The sequence below is a fragment of the Chiloscyllium punctatum genome, chromosome 51 (assembly GCF_047496795.1).
Source record: "Chiloscyllium punctatum isolate Juve2018m chromosome 51, sChiPun1.3, whole genome shotgun sequence".
In the NCBI taxonomy this organism is placed as follows: Eukaryota; Metazoa; Chordata; class Chondrichthyes; order Orectolobiformes; family Hemiscylliidae; genus Chiloscyllium; species Chiloscyllium punctatum.
Window position 1 is genome coordinate 24,390,319 of NC_092789.1, and position 12,719 is coordinate 24,403,037.

Here is a 12,719-nt window from a genome sequence, read left to right on the forward strand (position 1 = left end):
AGTTGAGCAATTTCATTCAATCCAGAACTGGTTGGCCGTTAAACAATAAGTTGCATGGAAACTCTCTATTCTGCACTTCTAACTTCAACCTGTATGCATCTGATCGTTTTTGTACTGTGTTTCAAAGAGTGTTTCAAAGTGGGTTTGCTGATTGGGTCTGTTGTGACAGTTTGGACAGAATGTGTTCCGTCGGGGTTCTTTATTCTGTTCCGCTTGTGTCATTATGAACAGATGTTTTTGCCTGTTTTAAACCAGTTAGTCCACCTCGCTAACTTCATCCAGGTAATTTTCACTGTACACTTACCGAAACACATTGCAAAACGATGTTATGAACTGCCTGTTTAAGATTGTTTTGAGTGGTCTGACCTCGGCCATGACAGGTTAGGGGTTCTTGCCGAGATTTTTAACAGCGAGTAATAGATGTTCGTATCTTTATTTCATGTTTTGGTTTGCTTGGGATAGTTCTGTTTGATTCCACTGTCAAAAACTTTCTGGATGTGGATGCGATTACTGCCGACGTTTGACAAAACGTGAATAAGAGCAAGCTGCAGGAAGTAACACCAGTAATATACTGGTGTTATTTCCAGTTTCAGGTGATCCTTTAAAAAGAATGTTATGTGGATCGTATCAAATCGAGAAGAACTTGAGTGAAATGAACTACTTGATAAGTACTCCAGACAGGAAGAAATCTGTGTCATGTGAATATGCTTAAAAGGTATTTTGATCTGGAAGGTAAGCAAGTGAAGAAGGTGTTAATGATTACATCAGAGAAGGAGAAAAATGTTCAGAAAATTCTGAATTCAACAGTCCTCAAATCAAACTGAACAATGAGCAGGATGTCAAAAATTGGGATAAATTATTGAGTTACTGTCCACAAAAAATCTAAATGACCTGAAAGTGTTATTGCTATCACATGGAGAGATGTGCAGAAATGAACTGGGAAGAAGAAACCTAATTAGGCATGATGTATGTATAGAAAATGATGCTATGATTAGCAATATCCTTTTTGGAATAATCATCGAAAGTTGGCAGATTTCCAGAAGGAAATACAGTGCATCCGCCAAGATGGCAAAAGTGAAGTGAGTTACTGTGACTGGAGTTCACTCGTAGTCATGGTGCTAAAGCCATATGGTACCAAATGGTTATGTGTGGACTACTACAAATGCAACTCTGATAGAAAGACTGATGCATGTCCAATTCCACGGTTGGAGGACTGTGTCGAAGAAGTGGGACAAGCAACAGATATTTCTAAGTTAGCCTTGTTCAGAAGCTAGTGGCAAGGGCCTCTGGCAGAGACAAAAATGGTAATTTCGGCCTTGGTAACGTGAAGTGGACAATATCAGGTCAAAGTTATGCTATTTGGTCGGAGAAACGCTCCAGCCACGTTTTAGAGATTGACTAATAAGATCATTGCTGGGTTGCCCAACTGTGTTATGTATATTGATTACCTGGTATTTTTTAGTCCCTCATGGAAGAAACATTTATGGCATTTATCGGACTTGTTTGATCAACTTTGGAAAGCAGGCTTGGTGGTAAAACGTAACGAAACGTGAATATGCTCAAGCCCAAGTCACCTTCCTGTGCCATGTTATTGGACATGGATGAATAGTCCCACAAGATGCATAAACGAAAGTAGTTGGGAAATATCCCATACAGTCAAAAAAAAAGCTATACTATGCAAAGTTTAAACAGAGCGGGTTATTTTGACTTTACATCATTTTAAACGAGCACAGCACGTGATGAAATAGGAAACAGAAAGATATCAAAAGTATCCATTTTGATAGAGGAGGTAAAATGAGAGTGCAATTTCCAGTGATTGGTGAATCCTGAACAACAATATTTAATGGAATCGACCAAATCAATAGAAGATTGGGTGAGGTGAGCTATTTTATAAGAACGCAAGAAAGACAAAAATGTTGCAGTGGACATCATTTGGGTATCCTCAAACAGTATTTTCGGTTGGGAATGTGGATATATTACTGGACATAACACAGAGTGAAGAACCAGGTTCACCGCATTCTGAATTGGACATGCAACAAATTAAGTTGGGCAATGAGGAAGTTCTCAAAACAATTGGAATAAATTATGGAATTCTCTTCCAGAAAAAATCTGATCTTAAAGAGTTATTACAATAACATGGTTAGTAATGTGGGAATATTCTGGCAAATAGAACCGAATGTCATGTGATATAGGAAATACTCCAATTAAGCAATATCCTTATCAATGTAACCTTCTAAAGTTGATAAAGATTCAAAACGAGAGTGCATGTATGCTCAAAGACAACATAATAGCAGTGATTTGAAGCGACTGGACGTTACCCATGTTAGTAATGCCAGAATCAGGTTGTACTCAACGATTCTGTGTGAACTATCTCAGTCACAAATTCTGATTTGCATCCGATTTCACGTTTGGAAGACTGCATTGATAAGGTGGTACAAGCAATTCATATTTCTAAATTTGGCATACTCAAAGGTTAATGACAGGATCATTATTTCAAAGAGCAAAGAACATATTTGAGAACAAGAACAAAGCAAATATTTGAGTGAGAGCAGCGGCCGAGTAAAAGGGAACCCGGGAGACTACATCTAAGCTAAGACAGATTGTTTTAAAATTACTTACCTGTAGCGGGTATCGGTGTTTTTTTTTCCTCTCTCTTCACAGAAAGAGCGGAAGCAGCAGAGGAAGTGGTGGCAAACAGAGGGGCAGCCGGGAAGGAGAACAGTGAGTATAAATACTCACCCTTTAATCACCAACGGTCATTTGAGTGAGAGCAGCCGCGTGAGCTGGCCAGAAGTGAGGTTGGAGCGCACAGCTGGGCGGGAAGGTAAGTGATTAGTATTTGAGTGGGTGTGTTCTCGACCCCAGGCAAGTGACTCAGTGTTATTGACTCAGTGTTCTTGTTTTGGAGACAAAGTGTACAGTCATGGCAGCGCAGGCGGTGGAATGTTCCTCCTGCAGGATGTTTGAGGTCGGGGTGACCACCGATACTCCTGCCGACTTCGTCTGCAGGAAATCCAGTCAGATCCTGCTCCTCACCGAACGAGTTAGGGAACTGGAACTGGAGCTGGACGAACTGAGGATTATTCGAGATGCTGAGAGGGTGATTGATAGAAGCTACAGGGACATAGTTACGCCGGAGAACACAGGTAGCTGGTTAACAGTTAGAGGTAGGAAGGGGAGGAAGCAACATTTCAGGGTTCCCCTGTGATCGTTCCCCTAAAAAATAAGTATACAGCTTTGGAAACTGTTGGGTGGGACAGCCTTGCAGGTGAAAGCTGCAGTGAAGGGGTCTGTGGCTCTGAGACTCAGAAGGGAAAGGGGGAGATGAGGAGAGCGCTAGTTATAGGAGACTCTCTAGTTAGAGGGACGGACAGGCGGTTCTGTGGACATGGGCGAGACTCTCGGATGGTTTGTTGCCTCCTGGGTGCTAGGGTCCGAGACGTCTCAGACCGTGTCTTCAGAATCCTTAAGGGGGAGGGTGTGCAGCCAGAAGTCGTGGTACACATTGGCACCAACGACATAGGTAGGAAGAGGGGTTTGGAGGTCATTCAAGAGCTCAGGGAGTTAGGCTGGAAGCTAAAAGCTAGGACAGACAGAGTCATCATCTCTATGTTGTTGCCGGTGCCACGTGACAGTGAGGCAAAGAATAGGGAGAGAGTGCAGTTGAACACGTGGCTGCAACGATGGTGTAGGAGGGAGGGCTTCAGATATTTGGACAATTGGTCTGCATTCTGGGGAATGTGGGACCTGTACAAACAGGACGGGTTGCACCTGAACCAGAAAGTCGCCAATATCCTGAGGGGTAGGTTTGCTAGCACTCTTCGGGGGGGTTTAAACTAATTTGGCAGGGGGATGGGATCCGGACTTGTGGTCGAGCAAGTAAGATAGCTGTGTGTCAGGATGCCCAAGAGTGTAGGGAGGCTGTGGAGAAGGTAGCACTGGCAGGGACTACTTGCGGACACAGAGATGGGCTCAAGTGCGTATACTTCAACGCAAGGAGTATCAGAAATAAGGTGGGTGAACTTAAGGCGTGGATCGGTACCTGGGACTACGATGTTGTGGCCATCACGGAAACGTGGATAGATGCGGGACAGGAATGGCTGTTGGAGGTTCCTGGTTACAGATGTTTCAGTAAGATTAGGGAGTGTGGTAAAAAAGGAGGGGGGTGGCATTGCTAATTAGAAATGGTATAACGGCTGCAGAAAGGAAGTTTGAGGGGGATCTGCCTTTGGAGGTAGTATGGGCTGAAGTCAGAAATAGGAAAGGTGCAGTTACCTTGGGTGTTTACGATAGCACCCCCCCCCCCCCCCCCCCCCAATAGCAGCAGAGATGTGGAGAAACAGATTGGGAAACAGATTTTGGAAAGGTGCAGAAGCCACAGGGTAGTAGTCATGGGCGACTTCAACTTCCCAAATATTGATTGGAAGCTCTTTAGATCAAGTAGATTGGATGGGGCGGTGTTTGTGCAGTGTGTCCAGGAAGCTTTTCTAACGCAGTATGTAGATTGTCCAACCAGAGGGGAGGCCATATTGTATTTCGTACCCGGTAATGAACCGGGACAAGTGGTGGGCTTGTTAGTGGGTGAACATTTTGGAGATGGCGATCACAATTCTGTGACTTTCACCTTGGTTATGGAGAGAGATAGGTGCGCACAACAAGGTAGATTTTACAATTGGGGGAAGGGAAATTACGATGCTGTAAGACAGGATTTGAGGAGCATACGTTGGGAGCATAGGCTGTCAGGGAAGGATGTGGTGGAAATGTGGAACTTTTTCAAGGAGCAGATACAACGTGTCCTTGATATGTATGTACCTATCAGGCAGGAAAGAAATGGTCGTGTGAGAGAGCCTTGGTTGACGAGGGAGGTTGAATGTCTCGTAAAGAGGAAGAAGGAGGCTTACATAAGGTTGAGGAAACAGGGTTCAGACAGAGCAGTGGAGGGATACAGGATAGCCAGAAGGGACGTGAAGAAAGGGATTAGGAGAGCTATGAGAGGGCATGAAAAATCCTTGGCGAATAGGATCAAGATAACCCCAAGGCATTTTATGCGTATGTGAGAAACCTGAGAATGACGAGAACGAGGGTAGGTCCGATCAAGGACAGTGGTGGGAGACTGTGTATTGAGTCGGAAGAGATAGGAGAGGTCTTGAACAAGTACTTCTCTTCAGTATTTACGAACGAGAGGGACCGTATTGTTGAAGAGGAGAGTGTGAAACGGACTGTTAAGCTAGAAGGGATACTTGTTAGGAACGCAGATGTGTTGGACATTTTGAACTACTTGAGGATAGACAAGTCCCCCGGGCCTGACGGGATATATCCTAGGATTATGTGGGAAGCAAGAGAGGAAATTGCAGTTCCGTTGGCAATGATCTTCTCGTCTTCACTGGCAACGGGGGTGGTACCAGGGGACTGGAGAGTAGCGAATGTTGTGCCCCTGTTCAAAAAAGGGAATAGGGATAACCCCGGGAATTACAGGCCAGTTAGTCTTACTTCTGTGGTAGGCAAAGTAATGGAAAGGGTACTGAGGGATAGGATTTACGAGTATCTGGAAAGACACTGCTTGATTAGGGACAGCCAGCACGGGTTTGTGAAGGGTAGGTCTTGCCTTACAAGTCTTATTGAATTCTTCGAGGAGGTGACCAAGCATGTGGATGAGGGTAGAGCAGTGGATGTAGTGGACATGGATTTTAGTAAGGCATTTGATAAGGTTCCCCATGGTAGACTAATGCGGAAAGTCAGGAGTCTTGGGATAGAGGGAAATTTGGCCAATTGGATAGAAAACTGGCTAACCGGTCGAAGTCAGAGAGTGGTGGTAGATGGTAAATATTCAGCCTGAAGCCCAGTTACAAGTGGAGTTCCGCAGGGATCAGTTCTGGGTCCTCTGCTGTTTGTAATTTTTATTAATGACTTAGATGAGGGAGTCGAAGGGTGGGTCAGTAAATTTGCAGATGATACGAAGATAGGTGGAGTTGTGGAGAGTGAAGAGGGCATTTGTCGTTTGCAACGGGACTTAGATATGATGCAGAGCTTGGCTGAGGAGTGGCAGATGGAGTTCAAGACTGCCAAGTGTGAGGTTGTCCATTTTGGAAGAACAAATAAGAATGCGGAATACAGGGTCAATGGTCGGGTTCTTAGTCAGGTGGAGGAACAGAGGGATCTTGGGGTCTATGTACATAGATCTTTGAATGTTGCCACTCAGGTGGATAGAGTTTGTAAGAAGGCCTATGGAGTATTATTGTTCATTAGCAGAGGGATTGAATTCAAGAGTCGTGAAGTGATGTTGCAGCTGTACAGGACTTTGGTTAGGCCACAGTTGGAGTACTGTGTGCAGTTCTGGTCGCCTCACTTTAGGAAAGATGAGGAAGCTTTGGAGAGGGTGCAGAGAAGATTTACCAGGATGTTGCCTGGAATGGAGAATAGGTCGTACGTGGATAGGTTGAGAGTTCTCAGCCTCTTCTCGTTGCAACGGCGAAGGATGAGGGGTGACTTGATAGAGGTTTATAAGATGAACAGAGGAAGAGATAGAGTAGACAGTAAGAAACTTTTTCCCAGGGTACAACAGAGTGTTACAAGGGGACATAAATTTAAGGTGAAGGGTGGAAGGTATAGGGGAGATGTCAGGGGTGGGTTATTTACCAGAGTGGTGGGGGCATAGAATGCGCTGCCCGTGGGAGTGGTAGAGTCAGAATCATTGGCGACCTTTAAGCGGCATTTGGATAGGTACATGGATGGGTGCTTAATCTCGGTTCGAAGTTCGGCACAACATCGTGGGCCGAAGGGCCTGTTCTGTGCTGTATTGTTCTATGTTCTATGTTCTAACATTTTGGCTTTTGTAACACCGAATGGACTATGCTAATTAAACTCATGCTATTCGGTATGAACAGTCTCCAAACGCATTTGAAAGTCTAACCATTAATGTCATTTCTGGATTCGCCAAATGAGTGGTGTACATGGGCGACCTGGCGATATTTAGTCACACTTGAATGAACATTTGCAGCATCTATCAACATTGTTCGACCAACGCCAGGACGCAGTCTTGGTGAAGGGCCAATTCTCGAAAAGATGCTGCAGAGGAGCTTATGCTCAAAACGTCGACTCTCCTGCTCTTCTAATGCTGTCTGTCCAGTTGTGTTTTTCCAGCACAACATTATTTAAGTCTGTTCTCCAGCATCGCTTTCTTCCAGGCCTAGTTATCTACCTGCCTGAGAGTGAGTTTGAAACAGTCCAAATCACACTCCTTTGACGTTTCATTGATCAAAGATAGATGGCTCCACGCGATGTGAAGACAAAGATTATTGGGATGTTTCTGATACCATCGACGGAGAGGGAAGTACTATGATTCCATGATTGACTGGGATTTATTGCAAGTTCGGACTGCATTATAGCAGTGCAGTTGCTCCACTGACTAACCTATTGAACAAGTTCAGAATATTTCAAGAGTCAACGGACTCTCTAAAAGTTTTATTCAAGTTGGGCACAGTGTAAAGCACAACTAATTATAGAATGCTGCCCTCGGTGACTATGGATGCATGTGTGGTCAGTCCCAATGCTGTACTCTTTGAAGAAGACGTCGTGAAAGACCTAATGCGGTTTTCGTCCAGAAATTTGGATGCTCAGCAACAAAAAAAGTCCACAGTTCAGCCAGAAATCTTAAGTTTAGTGCTGGCTTGACAACATTTAATAAATTATATGTCAGCAATATGTCTGAGAATCACTCCTTAAAACGTCTTGATCAATTTAAGGGCCGAAGTTCCAGACTGTTTCGATGAAGATATTTTTGCAGCCATACAAATCCAGGAAGATTAAGCATAATTACCAATGTGTTGTCACATCTCTGGTGATGAAAGATGAAGCTGTTCAGTGGAAAGAGTAATGGGGCAGAAATATACTGTCGGAAAGAATGTTTGCAAGCTTGAAATCTTTGTAACGTACACTTTGTACTGGCAGAACTGGTCTCAGGATTTCAAAAATGAAGCCTACTTTTTATTCAAGGGGAACATGTGACGGTGCTGTCAATTTAAGAAGTTCTCTTGTCCTGGCTTTTTTTTTAAGAGAAGTTGTAATGTAAACGTCCAGATCTGGTTACTGAAGAACAATTGAACAAAAGACTGTGGACGCGTTGGAGTGTTTTTTAATGCGGCCTGAATGAGTCAGACCAGTTCTCACAGATCAAGGTTTCTTAGTGGCCTCAGAAGCTATTGGGGTCTCAGAAGAGATTCAGCATAGTGAATGTCTCCTGTCTTCTACTCACCGAACAACAGTTATGTCAGGTGGCGAGGGACTATTCCCCTGCTGAAGGTATGGGAAGGAACACGACCATTCATATAATCTGCTGATACATCAACGAGATGAGCCAGAGCGAATATGATCAGTATGTCTAGGACGGAAAGATGGCCTCGATGGTCCATAACTTGGGTTGTATATTGGGTTCATGTTCGAGTAGAAGGCATGCTATCTTAGACAGTGTATTAATCGAGGGCAAACGAATAATTAGTATTGAATTGTGAGAGATGGAACGTTCGGCTCAAGAATAACACCCTCAAATCAGAACACACTGGTTAATTGATAAGGGTTATTTGGACATATTAATGCACAATTCACACAACGTGGGAAAGTACGTGACAATCCATCTGGTGTAAAATAGTTTTGTTTTTTCTGTGAGGTAAATGCATAACATCTTGATGGTCTGCCAGAAACATTTTAAAGTAGTGAGCATGGAGACACCGAAAACTGAAAAGTACTGAAATGAAAATTCAGCCCATAACCGCAAATTCAGAATAATATCAATCTCAAGGGCTGAGCCCCGTCAATGGGACTGTTCACTATCTAATAAGACGGGATTTGTGGACAGGTGCTGTGGAAAGTAAAACAGAGCTCTGTCTGCCAGCCGTCTGTCTAGAGTACTCAATGTGTTAAAGGTATTGTAACTCTGTTGTTGGATATATACATTCAGTTAGATGATACATTCACATCTTATTTCGCATACATATGAAGCGGACTTAGTAAATGTGTTTTCCTTTCAGAAATATGTCTGTGTCTTCGTGTATTCAATTTGATCAGACCATAAAGACCACGTGAATCGCTTCCAGCTTGACCATAAAAAGTCAGGATGGGTATGAAAAGCAATAACATGATAGAATTATGGAGATGCTCTTTGCCTGGCATTTGAGAGGCACGAATATTATTGGTTAGCTGTCAGGCTCCGGCTGCTCATTAACCAGATCTTGTTGCATTTGAAATTCGACTGCTTCAGTATCTCAGAAGTTGTGAATACGCTGAACATTGTGCAATCATGGCTGAACACACCACTTCTGACATTATGATGGAGGGAAAATCGTTGAGGAAGGAGCTGAAGATTGTTGGATCCTGGGCATTAGCCTGATGAAATTCTGCAGTTATGGCCTGGAGCTAAATGCATTGACACCCAACAATGATATTCATCTTCCTATGGACCGGTTTATCACTAACTAGCAGAGGGTTTGCCCCCTGTGCACATTCATCACAGTTTTTTTTAATCCCTGGAAGAGCTTGATGTCAAACCCCATCGAATGCTGTGTTGGTGTCAAGTTCTCTCACTCTCCCGTTACCTGTGGAATTCAGCTGCTTTCTGCATGTTTGAAGCGACGCTGAAATTAGGTCAGCAGCTCAATGGTTCTGGCGGGATGCATGGTGGGCATTTTTACACAGCTTATGTCTGAGCAGATTCCGCTTGATAACACTGCTGATGACAACTTTCATTACTTTACCAATGATTGAGAGAGGGCTTAAGGCGCGGTAGCCGACCAGAATGTATTTGTTCTGATTTTGTTTCGATACAGGAGGTATCCATGCAATATTCCTCATTATTTGATAGATGCCTGCCCTGTAAAGAGCAGCAGTTTTCTGCAGCATAGTTCTGTTCTATTGCGGGTGTTGAAAACTCCCATCGCTTCTGAATTGTTCAGTGCCGCCAAACATCTCCCAATGTCACTAGGTATGAAAGTCAACACCGTCCCTCTGAAGAGTAGCCCGCAGACTCATTTCACGACATTTAACCTCCGACTAATGCGCACAAGTTACACATCCTTGAACACTGAAGAAGTTAGCACGGCGAATTAACTTCAACTGCAAATCTTTTCATTGTGCGAGGAAACCGGAGCACCCACTGGAAACCCATGCAGACACGGGGAGAATGTGAAAACTCCACACAGACAATTACCGAGGCTGGAATCGAACCCAGTTGTAATCCCTGAGCCACCTTGCTGCCCTGGTGGTCGGCTTCATCCTCACAAGTCCCATTGCAAACAGAAACAGCCCGACACACTATCCATAACTCCACCAACCTTCGTGTCATCAGCAATCTTACTGATCCAAACTTCCAATTGCTCATACAAATCATTGATAAAAATTAAAGAGAGTAAAGGTCCTATAGCCGATCCCTGTGGAAGACCACCAGTCACCAAACTCCGGGCTGAATACTTTATAACTAATAGCTCACGCTGTCCTCTATTGGCCAAACAATTAATTATCCAGACTGCCAGATTTCCCCATACCTCATGCCTCCTGACTTTCTGAATGAGACTACAAATGCATTGCTGGAACCCTTGTACACCACATCGACTGCTCTATCTTCATGAACATTTTTTTCACATCCACGAACAATTCAATTTGGTTTCGGAGGCATGACCTGTCATTTACAAGCCCGTGTTGACAATGGTTTTCTAAGTCATCACAAGTCCTGTCTCTCAGAATCCTCTCCAAAAATTCGCCCAAACTGACATAACACTGACGGATCGTTATTTTCCAGGATTATCCCTATTACTTTATTTGAACAGTGAAAATTCGAGGGGTCGCGAAATATTTAAAGTAAAGGTCAATGACTTTATTTCGTAAAATATAACAGATAATAATTCACCTACAACTATTTACAACTCCTTCCTATGAGCTATCTTTCATTTTCCTATTCTACTAAACTACTCCGATAAAATACCTGTTGGAAAATTTACAAAGCAAACCCCCTTATCTCAAAACAAAGCAAACTTCAGTTCTGCTGTGTACTCCTGTCTTCTTTTCATCTTCTTGGGGCTTCTGTTTTACAGGGTGATGATGGGTAAAGGTTCCTCTAAGAGAGCTATTCACTGGACACTGTCTTTACCTGCTGGTGGCATGGTAGTTATCCTCTCAACTGTTCAATTTTCCCTGGTCTTATCCTCACAAAGCCACTCGTTGGTTCATTGAATTTTAAGATTGTCAAAGGACTAAATTCAAATTTGTTTGGAGCTTGGTATTTTTGGGTATAACATAAACTGATTGGACTAATTCAAATCTGCTTCTTTGTCTCCAGCCAACCAGCTACCCTTTCTAACGGAATGTCTGGATCACATGTTACATTGTACATTATTTAGAACGCTTTGTGCTGCCGTTGCTTGTTTCAACTCTCTTAAAGGTACAGTACACCCAAATGTTCATAACATAGTTTACTTTTTGGTCTTGCTCGTTATAAGATAAATCAGATTGCTCGTAATTCACTTTGAAAACGTGTGTGCTAAAGGCTTTGCTCAATAGGATAGTATCATACTTGATCACTTTATTGCCCTATCCTGATGTTATCAAAGACTTGCGAATGTCGGCTGTTGGAAATCCCGACTCTGCTTTCCCTTTTTCGATTTTCTGCCATGAATTTAACCTAATCTTATGCAGTGATATATGCCCAAATATATTTTCTCATAATTCCCTAAAGTGAAAGCACATCCCGATTTCTGCAAGCTGACCATTTCTTTGCTTTTGGCTTGTGTGCGCAATATTCTCGGTTCTGAGGAAGTGTCAGCGGGCCAGAAACATTAGCTCTGAATTGTCTTCATTGATGTTCCCAAACCTACTGATCTATTCCTTCTGTTTCGTTTTTTATTCACAATATGCTATATTATTATCAAAATGTCAATTAATTTTCGTGTCTTCTGTCAAATTCCCAATCCTGCATCATACATTTGAGACAAATACTTCTTTGTCCCAAATGTATGATCAAATTTTCTGTACTTTAGAACCCTACTGTAGGATGACGTACAGTGACAGAGCAGCACTTCCCTTTGGCATCATGCTTCTCCTTTAACAAGGTGATCTTGTCCTTGTTTTCTTTTAGAAAGGTCGTGCAAGGTACAGGTTGACAAAGGTATGCCTTTCGACAGTTTTTATGACGAGTTGGATTATAGCTAACAGCTACTGCCTCAGAAAAAGGCTTTCAAGTTTAAAAAAAGACATGTAAAATTGAAGAGAAGTGGTCCGTTCTCCCAGCCCAGCCTTACACTGGTTGGAATGGGTTTTTGGCAGTTTGACTATTCACTAAAAGCAGTCAGGAAATCGGAAACAGTTTGAACCAACAGAAGCAATTCCATACTGACAACGCCCCACGCCAGAAACGACTTCTCTCCTGTCACACCCTGTGTTTTATTTTAACTGTTGTGCCAAGGGGTGTTTATGGGTTTTATGGTAAATATTGGGGGCAACATTATTAAATTGGCATAATGTGTTGCGTTTTAAATGAATTGCTATTCTGTATTCTGTTCTCTTTTATTTGTGTTAAATTCGGTAATCTTGTTAATAAATTCTGTTGTGTTTCAAGCTGCATCGCTCCTTTACTATCAGCGGCACATCTCCTTAAAACAACTAGCAAAGGTGGTTCTGGGATATCCCCTTAAAAAGATTTGAGAGAATCTGGCCTGGCCCATAACACCTTACTGGGG